This window comes from Nicotiana tomentosiformis, chromosome 2, assembly GCF_000390325.3.
Source record: "Nicotiana tomentosiformis chromosome 2, ASM39032v3, whole genome shotgun sequence".
Classification (NCBI taxonomy): Eukaryota; Viridiplantae; Streptophyta; class Magnoliopsida; order Solanales; family Solanaceae; genus Nicotiana; species Nicotiana tomentosiformis.
Genome location: NC_090813.1, coordinates 175,140,909 through 175,159,868, shown reverse-complemented (window position 1 = coordinate 175,159,868; position 18,960 = coordinate 175,140,909). Strand labels below are relative to the sequence as shown.

General features: G+C 37.1%; 1 long non-coding RNA gene across 1 annotated transcript; it reads right to left on the bottom strand.

The window, feature by feature from the left end:
• Positions 1-8,654: 8,654 nt before the first annotated feature.
• LOC104106685 (uncharacterized) lies at positions 8,655-10,202 on the bottom strand. The gene is made up of 2 exons (XR_688625.3): positions 8,952-10,202; positions 8,655-8,880 (listed from the first exon to the last, which is right to left on the bottom strand). It is a non-coding gene; the product is annotated as an uncharacterized lncRNA (long non-coding RNA).
• Positions 10,203-18,960: the final 8,758 nt, after the last annotated feature.

Below are 18,960 nucleotides of genomic sequence, written 5' to 3'. Positions count from 1 at the left end.
TTCATGGTTGTTTTTGACATTTTATTAGTGAATTAAGTTGGAAGATTTAGAAAACCCCCTTGGCTTAATTTGAATACGAGTTGATGTCGGAATTTGGTAAAATTTGGTATGGGTAGACTCTTGGTTGAATGGGCTTCGGATTTTGTAACTTTTGTCGGGTTCCGAGATGTGGTCCTCACGGGCGACTTTTGGGCTGCATTTCGGATTTTGTTGGAAAATTTGTTTTTTTCTTATGGAATTAATTCCAATAATTTTTATTGACTGAATCGAATTATTTGTGGCTAGATTTGAGGCATTTGGAAGCCAGTTCATGAGGCAAAGGCTTAGCAGAATAACAAATTACACGGTTTGAGGTAAGTAATAGTTCTAAATTTGGTTCTGAGGGTATGAAACCCCGAATTTATGTATTATGTGATTGGTTTTGAGGTGCGCACATGCTAGGTGACGGGCGTGTGGGCGTGCACCGTAGGAATTATGACTTGGTCAATTCCATGGAACTGTGTAGTTGAAAAAACTGTTGATATCCGTACATTTTTCCCCATATTAGAGAAATTGATCTATGAATCATGTTTAAATTATATGTTTACACTTTCGGGACCCACAAAGGTCGTGTACTTGTGAAATTATCTACTAAATTGTTGTTTTTCACTCAGTCAAAGTTCTATTTGCACATTTTTACCTCAGGCTCTCTTAGTAACACTGAGTGAGGCCGAGGGCCTAATTGTGAGGATATGTATGGGATCGGGCTACACGCCGCAGCATGTTTCATTGTTATATGCCATTGTTGGCTTGATATAGTGCTTGGGCTGAAGGAGCCCCTCCAGAGTCTGTACACTCCCTCCCCCCCGGTGAGCATAGGTACCTACTGAGTGCAAGTGCCGAGTGCTGAATGACTACGAGGAATGAGTGACTGTGAGGAAAGAGTGACTGTGATGTTGGAGTGAATGGGAGGACTGAGTGATTGTTACTCAGAGAGGATGCATTGATTTCATTATTTGCTTCATATCAGCTGTCATATATCACTATTTTGGAAATTTCGGAAAAACATTATTTACTGTTTCAATCAAATTTGATATGAAATTACTGTGAAAGTTTAAATGTTGAACTTGAGAGCATGCCTACCCTTTTCTGTTGGAAAGTATTGTATTTAGACTTAGCTGAGAAGCTCGTCACTACTTTCAGTTCTTTATTTATTATTGTTACTTACTGAGTTGGTTATACTCATCCTACACTCTGCACTTCGTGTGCAGGTCCAGGTGATCCCGGACATAGGGGGTGTTGATTCTTTAATACAGTTAATTTTTCGGAGATTTAGAGGTAGCTGTCATGTTCCGTAGACCTTGTTTCTCCTTCCTTTTCCTTTTGTTTATTGTATTTAGTCTCAGATTATTATGGACCGTGATTTCTAGACTTGTAATTTATAGATGTTCATGTACTTAGTGACACAAGGTTTTGGGAGTGTTTGTATTGGTATTTGCGAGATTTGTTTATTGTATTTAAACATTATATTTTCAAACTTAAAAGAAATCGTGGGTTATTGATATTTTTAGCTTGCCTAGTATTGAGATAGGCGTCATCACGACAGGTTAGGACTTTTGGGTCGTGACACTTGTACATTCTGATAGGTAAGCATCCCAATTTATGCAAAATTTCCATGTAAATGTTACTCCTAAAACTTGTTTAATATATTAGGGTGGCCTCTAATCACGTCAAACTAGTATACCTATTTGCCCTTTGCACGATCCTCAAAAGGATAATGAAAATGTAGTTGATTATTAATGTTATATTTTTATTAAAAATGCATATTATCTAATCTACCATCTTATATGATTTTATTAAAATTACCTATTTAAATTTATTTAACAAAAAATCTATGAGAAACTTTCCAAATTAATTATAAACAACTCTTTAAGTTAATATATGTAATTTTGAATAAATAGAAAAAACATGATTAAAAATAGAAAACAAAAAATAATTTAAAAATAAATAAAGGATAGTGTAAAAATCTGGAGGAGGTACACATAAAATGTCATCAGCCTTGTTCTTCCTATATGGTCTTGTTCTTAGTATTTTACAATAACAACAATAATCCCAGTATAATCCCATAAGTGAGGTGTGGGGAGGGTAGTGTGTACGCTAACCTTACCCCTACCTGAAGAGGTAAAGAGGCTGTTTCTGATAGACTCTCGGCTCAAGATAGGGTGGAAAGGAATAAAAGGGAAAAAGAAGAAGAAGAAGAAAGATGGGGGAGAAAGAAAGACGAGGGAGACAAAAGAAGATAAGGAAAAAAAAGGAGAAAAAGTAGCATCAGATAGTAACAATCACGGAGCAACAATTTCCAGTAAAAGGGAAAAAGAGTAGCATCAAATAGTAACAATCAGGGAGTAACAATTTCTTAGTATTTTTACGTGTCTTACTCATAAGGTTGCCTTTTCTTTTTGTCCAATAAAAACAAAGGAAAAAAAAAACAAAAAACTGCAAAACAATACTCCCTCCGTTTCAATTTGGATAAGGTAGTTTTACTCGCTAAGACAACAACAAGTGGTGTCTGGGGAGGGTAGTGTATACACAGACCTTACCCCTACCTGGCGAGGTAGAGAGGCTGTTTTCAATAAATCCTCGGCTCAAGAAAAGCTGAAGAGAGAGAAAGGAAGAAGACGAAGAAGAAAGAGGAAGAAGAAAGAAAGAATAGGGGGACAAAGGACGATAAGGAAAATGGGAGAAAGACAACTATAGTAACAACAATAACAATAACAATAACAACAACAACAACGAAGCCAGTAACAGAATAACAAACTGGAACATACGATACACAGAGCGAATGAAAAAAAAAACTATTAATACTACTAAAAAAGAACGGGTAACTCTCGATTACCTACTAGCCAACAATCCTAATCTTCAACCTCCACACCCTTCTATCCTGGATCATGTCCTCAGTGAGCTGAAGTAGCGCCATATCCTGCGTAATCACCTCTCCCCAATACTTTTTCAACCTTCCTCTACCCCTTCTCAACCCCGCCACGGCCAGCCTCTCACACCTCCTAACAGGAGCATCCGTACTCCTCCTCTACACGTGCCCGAACCATCTCAGCTTCAACTCCTGCATCTTGTCCTCTACGGGGGCCACTCACACTTTATCCCAAATAACTTCGTTCGTAATCTTATCTCTCCTAGTATGCCCACACATCTATCTCAACATCCTTATTTCTTCTACTTTCATCCTCTAAACATGGGAGTTCTTGATTGGCCAACACCCAGCCCCAAACAACATAGTAGGTCTAACCACCACTCTATAGAACTTACCCTTGAGTCTTGGTGGCACCTTCTTATCATACTAAACACCGGATGCAAGCCTCCATTTTATCCACCCCGTATTGATATGGTGAGAGACCTCATCATCAATCTCCCCATTACCTTGGATTATAGGCCCGAGACACTTGAAACTACCCGTCATCGGGATGACTTGGGTATCAAGCTTCACCTCCACGTCCGCATCATGAGTCCTGTCACTGAACTTACACTCTAAGTATTCCATTTTGGTCCTGCTCAACTTGAAACCTCTTAGACTCTAGGGTCTGCCTCCAGACCTCCAGCCTCGCATTGACCCCACTCCTCGTCTTATTAATCAGCACTATGTCATCAGCAAATAACATGCACCATGTCACCTCTCCTTGAATGTGCTGCTTCAGCACATCCATCACCAGAGCAAATAAGAACGGGCTAAGAGTCGATCCCTGGTGCAACCCCTTCGTAGTTTGACTCGCTACGGAGTTTAAAAAAAAGAAGACTTTTGAAACTTGTGGTCTTAAAAGTTTAATGAGTAAAAGCTTTGTGGGGCCATGACATTTGTGTGGTTATAAAAGCTTCTCCTTAAAGGTGTGTTTGGTATGAAGGAAAATATTTTCCATGGAAAATATTTTTCTAGAAAATGTTTTCATGAAAAATAAGTGGTTTTATCACTTATTTTCCCTTGTTTGGTTGGTGAGTGAAAACCTTTTTCCGGAAAATATTTTTTAGTGTTTGGTTAGAGAGTAGAAAATATCTTTTATGAAAATAAATTTTTATGCTACTCTCCTCGCCCCCTTCCCCTAAGTCCCTATGTTTCCTGTGCTCTCCCCCCCCCCCCCCAAAAAAAAACCCAACATTTTTATCACTCTATTTTCTTCAAAAATTTAATTATTCTTCTAAAACTTCACACAACCTCAATGAAACTAATGTGTTGCTTTACTTTATTATGCAAAAACAACATTAAAATTTGTGCTCCATAACTTTAAAAAAATACTCTTTTTTTGGTTGAAAAAGAAAGTATTATTTCTACAACATGAATAAAGTACTCATTTTTTTGAAATGAAAGAAAATATTTTTCTACACTATGAAAGGAAAATACTCATTATGTTGAAATGAAAGAAAATATTTTTTCTACATTATGAAAAGAAAATATTCTTTTTGTTTCAACAAAAGAAAATACTTTTTACCGTACCATTTTGATGAAATGAAAGAAAATATTATTTCTACGTCATGAAAAGAAAGTACTTTTTTTTTGTTAAAATGAAAAAAATATATTTTTATATCGTGAAAAGAAAATACTCATTTGTTGTGTCACGATCCAAAATCCATTAAAGGTCGTGATGGCGCCAGACACCGCTGTCAGGCAAGCTAAAAATAAATACTTAATTTGGTTCTCATTTTTAATATTTTTGAAATCATATTTTCCTTCGATTAAATAGTAAAAGATAGAATTCATAGTGTAAATAATAATATTCTTAACAATTTTAATACAGAACAATCCATAATCACTCCAAAATCCGATGTCGCAAGTGCATGAGCATCAACTAGGAATGTAAAATAAAATACAACATTTGTCAGGAATACGAATTTGGACATAAGAGATGTAAATACTCTAAAGGAGACTCTGCCGACTGCGGGTCGTAATATGGAATGCAGCTCACGTAAGTCCCCGCATGCATACATGCCTCTGCTCTCACAAGACCACTAGTCACATATGTACCTGCACAAAAAATGTGCAGCAAGTGTAGTATGAGTACAAAATCAACGTGTACCCAGTAAGTATCTAGCCTAACCCCGGAGAAGTAGTGACGAGGGGTCGACATCGATACATACTAGTGGCCTAATAATATCATGTACAGTAAAGAGGTAAGTAAACATGAAGCAGCGTAAATAAATGAGATAAACAAGTATAGATTTATGTGGTACAAATACCCCCTCTTTACGAGGAACTCGAGCTCTACATTTGGAAATTCCCTCCTTAACCGAAGCGTATATATGAATATAGTGGATCTCATCAAATAGACTTTCATAACCCAAATCAGGAAAACTTACAGATACTCTGACTTCTTGCCAAATATTACGCATGATTCCATGAAGATATGATATAGGGAAATGGCGAGGCGTACGACCCGATCCAACTTAAAAGTGAAATACATAATCCTGCTGAGGCGTACGGCCCGATCCAACACAAACTTTAAATTGTGTACTGCCGAGGGTCGAACGGCGCGAACCATAGATGCATCTAATGAACTGTCAAGGCGAACGGACCGTTCCCATGAGAGTGTGGTACATAAATCATGCCGAGACGAACGGCCCGATCCCATAAGAAGTGAAATACAAACTCCTGCCGAGGCGAACAACCCGATCCTATTAGAATAAGATGCTTTGACGGGTCCTTGACCCCACTCACGAATAAACGTGTAAGTTGTAATTTCTTTAACAAAAGCCTTTCAATAAAGTGTATGTACATATATATATATATATATATATATATATGAAATACAAACTCCTGCCGAGGCGAACAACCCGATCCTATTAGAATAAGATGCTTTGACGGGTCCTTGACCCCACTCACGAATAAACGTGTAAGTTGTAATTTCTTTAACAAAAGCCTTTCAATAAAGTGTATGTACATATATATATATATATATATATATATATATATATATCACGGAAACATGCCGTAGGAGGAGTAAAGTTATTCGGTGACAAATAATGAACTTGTGAAGTCTCTAGAATAACAAGTCTAGTCTCAAGTAGTAATGTAAAACAGAGGAATTTAATAGGCGAGAGACTGCTCAAATAATACAGCTATAGCATGATGTGAACCTAAGCCTACCCGGACAATAACATGAATGTAGCTACGTACGGACTCTCGTCACCTCGCGCGTACGTAGCCTCCACAACAAGTAGCACATATCAATATACAACACCTAGGGGTAATTTCCCCCTAACAGAGTTAGACAGGAGACTTACCTCGCTTCGAAATTCCATAACCGGCTCCAAAGCCTCTCTAACACCTCAAACCAATACCCGCCCATCCAAAACTAATCAAATAAGATGCAGCCCAATTAAAATATACTCTAATATTCATAATTAATCAATTTATAACAACTTTCAACTTCACTCGAAAAATTGATAGAGCAACCCTCGGGTAAAAACCATGTATTTAAAATTGATAATCAATTCCTACAAATTTTCATGCTTGAATCCATGTAAAAATCATGTATTTAACTCACAATGTGCTCTAAAAACCATCCAATTCCTACACAGTGTTTAACCATATAGTTGATGAAGACGGAACTCCAAATGTGCTCTAAAGTCGGCTCCCATGGACGAAATGAAGTTAAAATGAGCAAAAACCACATTTTATAAAACCTCACTGCCCAGCGATCCTCGAATTTGCGGTGCAATAGCCTCTTCTGCGGCTCCGCACCTGCAAAAATTCCATCGCAGGTGAGGTTGAATCTTAGCTCAACGTTTCCCGCATTTGCGGCCTGACAGCCCTTTTGCGGCTCTTCGTGCGCAGGTGCGGTCCCGCTTCTGCGGTCCCAGCCTTCCCCAGCGAGACCCGCTTCTGCGACCCTCTTGGCCGCTTCTGCGGCTCCGTACCTGCAGCCAAAACCGCGCAGGTGCGGTTACACCAGATACCAGCTGCCTTAGCATTTTTCTTAGTCCAAAAATCGATCCGTTAAGCATCCAAAACTCACCCGAGGCCCCCGGGACCCCGTCTAATCACACCAACCAGTCCAATAACATAACACGAACCTGCTTGAGCCCTCAAATCACATCAAACAACATCGAAATCATGAATCGCACTCCAATTCAATTTTAATGAACTTTAAAACTTCAAATTTCTAAAATCGATGCCGAAACCTATCAAATCGCGTCCGATTGACCTCAAATTTCGCACACAAGCCACATTCGACATTACAGACCTATTCCAACTTCTGGAATCGGACTTTGATCCCAATATCAAAAAGTCCACTCCCGGTCAAACTTCTTAAAATTATCCAAATTTCCAACTTTCGCCCAAATGACCTACGGACCTCCAAATCCACTTCCGGATGCGCTCCTAAGACCAGAATCATCATACGGAGCTATTCCCAGACTCGGAATCCCAAACGGATGTTGTTTTCATTGAAATACACTTCAACTCAAATTTATAAAATTCTTCCAAAATGCCAACCTCCCACAATAGACGTTGAAACGCTCCCCGATCATCCAAAATCCGATCCGGACATACATCTAAGTCCAAATTCATCATACGAACCTGTTGAAATCTTCAAATCCCAATTCCGAGTCACACTTTAGTCAATTTCTCCAACTTAAGACTTTTGAAATTAGAATTATCTTTCCAAATAAACTCCGAACTTTCCGAAATTAAATTCCAACCATGCGTACAAGTCATAATACCTGAAGTGAAGCTGCTCAGGGTCTCGAACCGCTGAATGACGCGCTAGAGCTCAAAACGACCGATAGGATCGTTACATGTTGAAATGAAAAATTACTCTATCTATAACATGAAAAAAAGTACTATTAATAATATTTCTATTTGGGGTGGGGGTGGGGGTAGGGTTTGGGGTGGGTGTGGTAGGGGTGGGTTGTGGGGTTGGGGTGGGAGTGTAAGGGTGGGGATGAGGAATGGGAGGAAGATTAAAAAAGAGTTTTGGAAAATATGTTCCCTTCTTTTGATAGGGAAAATATTTTCCTCTAATTGGAAGAAAATGAGTTAATGAGGAAAATATTTTCCAAAACATTTAAGGCAACCAAACATAGAAAAATTAGAAAATAAATTTTGAAAAATGTTTTCCTTCATAACAAACACACCCTAAGAGTAAAATGGATAAAATAAAGAGTTTAAAGTTGAATTATTTCCAAATTTAGAAATGAGTCATTTATTTTGGAACGGACTAAAAAGAAAAGTACCTCATCTATTTTGAAATGGAGGGAGTAGTAAAGAACAAACAATCTATATTTATTTTTGGCGAAACTGTTTCTTTCTTTCACTCTTACCTCCCATCCACTTCATCTAATTTTTCAGACATTTCCCTTTATGTATCTTCCTATTTTTTTTAAAATCCTAAAAATCTTGTTTTTTTTTTTGTCAACTCCTTTTACCATATTATGGTAGGTGAAATGTGTTTCTTTCTTTATTATTCTTTTGCTTTCTTTCTCTCTTTCCTCCCATGAATTGTATTTAATCAAACAGTATTACGGCCCAAAAACCTCAATCGACGTGATGGCATCTAAACCACTTGCTACGCAAACCAAATATAAAATAATAACGAAACATGATAACAAATTACATAATAATAATAATAATAATAATAATAATAATAATAATGCTTTGAGTCTAATAACCATAGATAAAGACTGTGATAATATATAAATTCCCCTGAACTGGTAATACTAAGTCATGAGCTCTATTACAAGAGTACAAATTTAATAATAAAAAGTATTGTCTGAATCAAATATAGTAAACCGATGATAGAAGGGGATGTTAGGGACTGTGATTAGGGTGAGACTCTATCTTGGTCTCCACAGCGACAACAACCATTACCAAAGATCAACTCGGTCCAACTCCCAAATCTGCACAATTAAGTGCAGAGTGTAGTATAAGTATAACTGATCTCATGTGCTCAGTAAGTATCATGACTAACCTCGAAAGGGTAGCGGCAAGAATCACCAATGATACTCATGTGATATATCTGTACAAGTCATGAATACAAATACACGCAGCAACAATAATGGAATCTACGCATAAAATAGAGATAAGGCATGTGGTGTAATGGAGAAGATATGGACTAGCATCAAATGGAATAACAGTTATATATAGAGAAGATATGCATAAATGGATAAGTCAATTACATAGAGAGAGATAGAGAAGATATGTACTGAGTATCCTTTCATCAGTATATAGAAAGGATATGCGTAAAAAGGGCATCTATAATGTTCTGGAGCAAACATATGGAGGAGATACACAGTAAAAATTATGTATACACGCAAGGCGTTTGCATAGAGGGAAGATACAAAAAAATCCATCACTGATCAGTTTTTCATAACGGTATGTAAGTAGTCAAGGAGAAACATGAGCGGACGCTAAGGGGATGGATCCTTATCCATACGCTACATGAACAAATCACGTGACATAACCGCATAGACAACCCAGGTGCCATAATCACTCAACCCACACGAACAACTCATATGATGTCAAGCCAGTTCATAACATAGAAAGCATATACAAGGATCTATGTATGCATCCAGTGGATACCACATCACATATCTTGGGACTGATAAAATAGTATGCTAAGGTGTATATATATGCAAAGTGTATAACTATGATTCAAATCAGGGGGTATACACTACACAACAACAAACATCAAGTTCAATCTGAAAAGTAAGCTTACACATGATCTCTAGCATGATTCACAAAGTCATGTAGTCGTTAAACATATAAAGCATGATAGCAAGAATCACAAATATTCAAAACAAGGTATAATAGCCTATAGACTACCTTGAACATGGATAGACCCGGTGTACGCACATGGGCTTGACCCCTCACATGTACGCCATCCTAGCACGTATCCAATATCAACTATTCAAGAAACTAGTCCCTCAACCCAAAGTTAGGCTATATATTTACCTTAAACAAGGTATATTAACACTGCAAAAATAATTTCCCTCACAAGTCAGCCTCCAACGACTCGAATGTAACTAAAAATAACTCAATAATATCAAACATAGCTACAGAAATCAATTCCAAACAATTTCAAATAATAAAGCTATCGGATTTAGGCAATGTTGCCATCTGCTAGAGAGAAAAACGAGGGAGAGAGAGCTCAAATGGGGGTTTGCGGCTGACTTAGGGAAATGAGGAGATAGTTAGGTTTTTTCCTTAAAAATCTGGTGGCGGTCTCTTGTGTAGTGTGTGTAGTATTTTTATATAATGGTATATGTAAGAAAGTGTGTGGACACAATTTAAACAAAAAAATAAATTTAAAATATAAAGAAAGATTTGTGGTCAAAAATGAAAAGATATCATATCACATCATGATGTCTTGTCACATCACGTGTGTTATCACGTCAGATATTGACGAGACATTGGGCCTGACTGTATTTGATCCGTATTTTGAGATAGAATTCTATCGGCTTCCTTGTAATTAATGGACTGTGCTACAAATTAAAATATAATTATTTAATTAGAAAAACTTGTATTATTTATTTTAAAATATAACTACTATAATTGTGTTATAATAACTATTATTTTATTTGTGAATATACAATAAATTGATAGAATATCCTAATGTTTGAAAATTAAGATCAGTAAATTATTTGAAATTTATAAAAATGCACAAAATGGTAGTATTTAACCAAATGCAATAAAATGTTAAAAATTTCTGTATTTTGTGAAAAGAAGAGTAATTACCAATAAATTGCATTAATGTCAAATAATGTGCAAAAAATTATATTTTTATCATTTTTTACTGGTAAGCATGAAGAAGTTAATTTTAAATAGGGAGTGTTAAATTTGAGTGTCAACACCGCCGACTCCTCATAAGCCAGATTCTCATCCAACTGCACTGTGTTGAAGTCAAAAACATGTGACGTATCTTTATGATACTTCTGAAACATATAAACAAGAAATACCGAATGAACTCCCGAAAGACTCGAAGACAAACCAAGACTGTAAGTCACCTCGCCAACTCTCTCCAGCACCTCAAATGGATTAATATACTGAGGGCTCGACTTGCCCTTCTTTCCAAACCTCATCATGCCCTTCATAGGAGAAACTCTAAGAAGAACTTTCTCACCCTTTATAAAAGCCACAAACTCTCTTATCCGCATAAATCTTCTTCTTGGACTGAGCTGTGTAAAGTCTCTCTTGAATCAACTTTACCTTTTTCAATACATCACAAACCAAGTCTGTGCCCAAAAACGGAACCTCCCAATGCTCAAACCAACCGACCAGAGAACGACACTGCCTCCCACATAATACGTCATACGGAGCCATCTTTATACTAGACTAGTAGTTATTGTTGTAGACAAACCCTTCTAAAGGTAGAAATTGATCCCACATGACTCTGAAGTCAATAATGTAGGCCTTAAACATATCCTCCAAGATCTGAATGGTCCGCTCAGAGGATGAAATATGGTACTCAACTTAACTTGTGTTCCCAGCCCACGCTGAACAACCCTTCATAAATGTGAAGTAAGTTGATTGCCTCGATCCAAATTGATAAAAACAGGTACACCATCCAAGCGGACAATCTCTTGAATATAGATCTTAGCCAACTGCACTAAAGCGTAACAAGTCATAACCAGAATGAAATGCGCCAACTTGGTCAGCCGATCCATATTTACCAAAACAACATCAAACTTCCTCAAGTTCCATGACAACCCTGCCACAAAGTCCATAGTAATATACTCCTACTTTCACTCCCGTATATCAATCTTCTGAAGCAAACCACGTAATCTCTGATGATCATACTTGACTTGTACACAATTCAAACACATTGCAACATGCCCAACAATGTCCTTCTTCATCTTTCTCCACTAATAAGGCTACTATAAATTACGATACAGTTTCTTAGCAACAAGATGAATAGAATACCATGAACTATGAGCCTACTCAAGAATCAACTCTCTCAAGTTATCGACTTTGGGAACACAAACTCGACTCTAACGTCGCAATATACAATTATCACCACTAGTAACCTCCTTAGCACTACCCTGTTACACCATGTCCTTAAGGACAAGCAAATGGGGATTATCATACTGATGCACCTTAATGTGCTTAAACAGATATGACTATGAAACAATACAAGCAAGGACTCTGCTCGGCTCCGAAATATTCAATCTCACCAATCAATTGGCCAACTCTTGAAAATCCATAGATAAAGGGTTGTCCCTAGCCGAAATGAATGCTAAACTTCCCATTTTCTCCGTCTTTCTGCTCAAGACATTTGTTGCCATATTAGCCTTCCCCATATGATAAATAATAGTGATATCATAATTTTTCAATATCTTCAACCATCTTCGCTGCTTCAAATTCAAAATTTTCTATTTAAGAATATGCTGGAGACTTTGATGATCCATATACACCTCAATAAGACACACCATATAAGTAATGCCTTAAAATCTTGAGCGCGTGCACAATTACTGCTAACTCCAAATCATTGATCGGATAATTCTTATTATGGAGATTCAACTGGCGTGATGCATAGGCAATCACCCTACCGTCCTGCATCAACACACAACTAATACCAACACGTGCAACATCACAATAGACAATATATATCCCTGATCCTGAGTCCAATACCAAAACTGGAGTCGTGATCAAAGCAGCCTTGAGCGTCTGAAATGTCTCCTCGCACTTGCCCGACCATCTGAATAAAGCACCATTCTGACTCAAATTAGTTAATTAAGGTGCTATATATGAAAACCCTTCCACACCAGCCAAACCTAAGAAACTCCTTATCTCCATAATAGTAGACGATCTATGCCAACTTTGAATTGCCTTAATCTTCTTCCTACCCACCTTGATCCCATCGCTAGACACCACGTAGCCCAAGAATGCCACTGAATCCAGCCAAAAATCATACTTGGAGAACTTAGCATACAACTTCTTCTCCCTCAATACCTGAAGCACCATCCTTGAATGATGCTCGTATTCCTTCCCTTTACGGGAATATACCAAGATATCATTAATGAACGCAATGACAAAGGAATCCAAATAAAGCTAGAATACAGTGTTTATCAAATGAATGTTGTTAGGGCATTATTCAAACCAAAAGACATCACCCAGAACTCATAATGCCCATAACGGGTCATAAAAGTCATCTTAGGAGTATATGAAGCCCTGATCGTCAACAAATTATAACCTGATCGCAAGTCAATCTTTGAGAACAACCTACCACCCTGAAGCTAATCAAATAAACCATCAATGCGCGATAGTGGATTTGATTCTTTATGGTAACCTTGTTAAACGACTTGTAGTCAATACACATCCTTGTGAAACCATCTTTCTTCTTCACAAATAGTATTGGTGCACCCCAAGATGAAACACTAGGCCTGATGAAACCATTATCCAAGCACTCCTGCAACTATTTCTTTTATTTTGTTGATGTCATACTATATAATGGAATAGATATGGGCTGAGTGCCCGACACCAAATCAATACCGAAATTATTAGCTCTATCGGGTGGCATGCACGGTAGGTCTGCAGGAAATACAACTAGAAACTTCCTCACTACTGGAACTGACTCAGCAGTTTGAGTGTCAGTTGATTTGCAACTGTTTCAATTTTATAAATATTCTCATCACGAAATTCCTCTTTGATATTTGTTGTCTCAATTGGAGGATTTTCCAAATATGACAAATGGTCAGCTACCTGATTTTCTGAACATTTCCTATCTTTTATTTCAAGATCAAATTCTTTCAAAAATAGTATTCATCATAGCAATCTGGGTGTAACATCTTTCTTTTCTAAGAGGTACTTTAAAGTAGCATGATCAGTAAATATTATAACCTTCGTTCCTATCAAATAGGAACTAAATTTGTCAAATACAAATACTACTGCAAGTAGCTCCTTCTCCGTTGTGGAATAATTCTTTTAAGTTTCATTGAGGGTTCTACTGGCGTAGTAAATAGGCCTAAAACTCTTGTCTCTCTTTTCTGCCAATATCGCTCCAACTGCTATATAACTTGCATCACACATTATTTCAAATGGCTGGCTCCAATCAGGAGAAATAACTATTGGAGCAATAGTCAACTGTTTCTTGAGAATCTCAACTGCCTTTTTGCAATCATCTGAAAATTCAAACTTCACGTATCTCAACAATCGGTTCGTTAGAGGTTTTGAAATCTTTGAAAAATATTTTATGAACGTTATATAAAACCCTGTATGCTCTAAAAAGCTTCCAATTACTTTAGCAGTAGTAGGAGGGGGTAATCCTGCTATAATAATTCTGTTAGCAGTGATTTTATGTCCTAAAATAATTCCCTATGTTACCATAAAGTGATATTTTCCCAGTTCAGAACTAAATTTGTCTCTTCACATCTTTTAAGCACCAAAGTTAAATGACAGAGACAATCTTCAAATATCTTACCAAAAAGTATGAAATCATCCATGAAAATTTCAAGAAACTTTTTATGAGAAAATTACCGACATACAACGCTGAAATGTAACATGAGCGTTACAAAGTCCAAATGGCATTCTTCTGTAAGCATACGTACCTTGGGGGCATGTGAATGTAGTTTTCTCCTGATCTTCTGGAGCAATTGGTATCTGATTATACCCAGAATATCCATCAAGGAAACAATAAAAACCATGGCCTGCAACTCTTTCAAGCATTTGGTTAATAAAAGGTTAAAGAAAATGATATTTCCTTGTGGAATCATTAAGTCGTCTGTAATCAATATAGACTCTCCATCCTGTAACTGTTCGAGTAGGTATGAGTTCATTATTTTTATTTTTTACTACTGTCATACCTCCTTTCTTTGGTATAACCTGCACAGGACTTACCTAAGAACTGTCAAATATTGGATAAATGATACATGCTGCTAGAAGTTTCACAACTTCTTTCTTGATGACTTATTGCTTTGTTGGTTTCAGTCTCCTTTCGGGTTGGAATATTGGCTTGTAATTATCCCTCATAAGGATCCTATGCATGCAAATAACTGGACTAATTCCTTTGATATCAACTATATGTAACGACCCGTCTATTCGCTTTGAGTGTATTAGCCTCGATCCCCTATTTATTTGCTCCTCTCTGTTATATTGTGGTTACATGACTTTTTGGGGTATTTGGTTTTGGTTTCGGAGTTTTGAAGTGAAATGGGACACATAGTCACAAAGTTGGAGGTTTAAGTTGTAAAAGTTGACCGTAGTTTGACTTGTGTGAAGATGACTATGGAATGGAGTTTTGATGGTTCCATTAGATCTATATGGTGATTTTGTTCTTAGGAGTGTGTCCGGATGTTGATTTAGAGAGCCGTAGGTCGTTTTGGCATGAATTGGCAGATGTTGGAAAATGGAAATTTTCTTAAAGTTTGACCTGGAGTTACTTTGTTGGAATAGGTACGTAATTTCAATTATGACTTGTGTGCGAATTTTGAAGTCAATCGAAGTTGGTTTGATATGAAGCGATATCGGTTTTGGAATTTGAAAGTTCATAGTTCATAGGCTTGAATTTGGGTTGCGATTCATAGAATTTATGTTATTTGATGTGATTTTTGGCCTCGAGTAGGTACGTTATATGTTTTCAAACTAGTTGGTATATTCGTACGAGGTCTCGGGGCCCCGGGTGTGATTCAGATCGAATCTGGAACAAAATTGGACTTGTTGGATTACTAAAGATTTTCAGCTTCTGGTGTCACCACACCTGCAGAGGGCCTGGCCACAGGTGCGGACTCGCAAAAGCGAGAAATTGGTCGCAGAAGCGAAGCTGGCCTTGCCCAGTTGGGGTCGCAGAAGCGAGGTCGCTTTTGCGATGGAAGGAAGTGTAGGTGCGAGCTGGTTCGCAGGTGCGATGTACTCGCCGCAGTACGCATGTGCAGATGGAGCTTTGTTCTCACAAAAGCGGAGGGTGCTGAGTTAAGTCATGGCCGCACCTGCGATGGGAATTCCGCATGTGCGGGGCCGCAGATGCGGCAGTTGGGTCGCAGGTGCGAATTACCTGGGCATAAAAGGGGGAATTATGTGGGTTTGATTCATAATTCATTGTTGGACTTAGGGAGTTCGGTGGGAGGCGATATTTTGAGGGTTCTTTAAGGAAAACTTTGGGGATAAAGAATCCTAACTTGGATTTGATTAATTTACATGAATCTATTGTTAATTTTATCATTAAAATAGTGTTTTGGAGTTGGAAATTGGGGGAAAATGGTAGAAACTTCTTAGGCTAAAAATTGAGGATTTGGAAGGCGAATTAAGGTCGAATTTGAGTAATTGTCATATGGTTGGACTCGTTATTGAATAGGCGCTCGGATTTTGTAATTTTTGTCAGGTTTCGAGACACGACCTTTTGAGTTGACTTTTTAATTCTTTGCAAAATCGTAACTTTATTATTCAAATTAGTTTTCTATAGTTTCAATTTATAGCATGAAATTATTTTGGCTAGATTCGATCCATTCGGAGTTGGATAATAGAGGAAAAGGCCTTCTAGTTGATTAATTTAGTGTGGTTTGGAGTAAGTGACTTCCCTAACCTTGTATGGGGGAATTACCCCTTAGGAATGGTGTTGTTTGTGATAATTGCGATATGTGAAAGCCGTGTACGCAAGGTGACAAGTGTGTACACGGGCTAAATATGGAAATTTCCGATTTTAGCTATGTAGATCCCTTCCTTGCCTTAATTGAGTTGCCTTAACATGCTATAGTCATTATTTTTAGTCTAATTTCACATGTCTACTTGTCTTATCTCTTACTTGCTAATTGCTCTACATTTTTAGTTGAAGTTCTTGTTTCCTTTATTCCGTATTCATTATTTAACTGTTGAATTCTTTACTTGAAATTGCTATTCTTGGAATATCTTGTTGTTGAAATTGGTATTGAGTTGCAAATGTCGTGATCCCTATTAAGACAAAGTGTTAAGTTGTGAATATCATTCTATTGAGTTATTCTTCTGGTTGTTACTGTTGAGACTTTGTGTACATTGTGGTTGGGCCGAGGGCTCCTTATTGTGATATTCTATTATTGTTTTGTTTCTCTGGTAGGTTGTGATATTGGGCACTTGAGGTGCGATTTTTGATACATTGTGATATTGATACGCATGCGGTGGTATAAATTCTGGGGGTTGAAACATATGCGATGAGATAAGGTGGGCTTGATACGCATGGCTAGTAGGGGAACTACTAGAAGCCATACGGTGTGATAAGGTGGGATAAAACACAGGATGTTATTTCGGGAAAAATGATTTCAAAACTAAATGTAAAGGCTCCCGTGGTGACATAAGGAAAGATTGTGAGTTATTTTTGAGATTTGGGACAACGAGGCGGTACCTCAGTAGTGGCCCTTGTTGGTCTTTCTCTATTTGTTGTACTTGTCTTGGTTGTTTGTTTCCTTAACATGTTAATCCCTATTTCCTTCCGTGTTGTATTATCTTCCTTGATTCTGTCTAGTTAACGTTTTTGTAAATTCCTTATTTGTTCATTTCCATTGTCATTCCCATTGTATTGTTATATCTTTATCTTGTTTCTTATTATTTCAGTAAAGCCTTGACCTGACCTTGTCACTACCCTACCAAAGTTACACTTGGCACTTATTGGGTACCGTTGTGGTGTGCTCATGCTATGCTTCTGCACATCTTTTTGTGCAGATCCAGGTGCTTCCTATCAGTCCCGGTACTGGTGAGCTGGGTTTGCATTTGGAGACTTTAAGGTACACATGCCCGTATTTGCAAGACTCGGAGTCCCTTTATATCCTTTTTATATATATGTTTCTTTCTTTACTAGACACAGTTGTATAGGAATGATTTTGGTATTGTCATAGAGCTTTTGACTTGTATTACGCCGGGATTTGGGCAATTGTATACACATTGAGCTGTAGAGATTTCCCTTTTTATATATGTTGTTGAGTTTTGAGATTTTAAAATTATTGTTTCATTCACTCCCGTATGTTTGTTAGGCGTACCTAGTCTTAGAGACTAGGTGCTGTCACAATATCCTACGGAGGGAAATTGGGGTCGTGACATTATAGTCCACCCTAAGGCTCTTTTGTCTTCTCTTACAATTCCAATTAGTTTTATTTAATGTTGTGCAGTCAAAGAAGATGAAATAATTACTGAAAATAATTCAGGTTCAAGAAAACTATGTTTCAAATGAGAATGAAGATTTTTGAGTTCATTTTTTAGTTGAACTTCTTCTCGTGAGATTTCTCTTTTTCTGAATTCTTTTCCAGCATCTTAGCTTCTTTTTTGATTGTGGTGTCATCATCACTTGTGGTGCCTACTTTGCCAAATATCTTTCAAATTAATCAATAATCAACTAATATTTTTATATTCATCCGCAAGATCATTCAACAAATCAATTTGACAACAAGATGATGATGATGACTCATCCTCAGGATATTTTATTATTTTTTGCATATCAAAAATCACTCTTTCCTCATCAACTTGCAAAATTAATTGTCCTTGATGGGCATCAATTATTTTTCTACCTTTTGCAAGAAATGGTTTACCTAAAATCAATGGTACCTTGGTATTTTCTTTCCATTTCAAGTACTATAAAGTCTATTGGAAATATAAATTTATCAACTCTAACGAGGACATTTTCAAGTATTCCTTTCGATTTTTTAGTACTTTGATCAGCCAATTGCAGAGACACACCAGTGTCCTTCATTTCACCAAGTTCTAATTTCTTGAAAATTAAAAAAGGCATTAGATTTATTGCAGCACCTGAATCACATAATGCTTTTTCAAAATGAGCACCTCCCAAAGTACAAGAAATTGTAAAACTGTCTGGATCACCATGTTTTTGTGGAATCTTATTTTGAAGTATAACACTCCATTTTTCTGTAAGCTTAACCACTGAAACTTCTTCCAATTTTCTTTTACTTGAAAAATTTCTTTAAGAAATTTAGCATATGCCGACATTTGCATCAAAGCATCTGCAAAAGGTATGTTAATATAAAGTTATTTTAAAATTTCGAGAAACTTTGAGAAATATTTGTCAA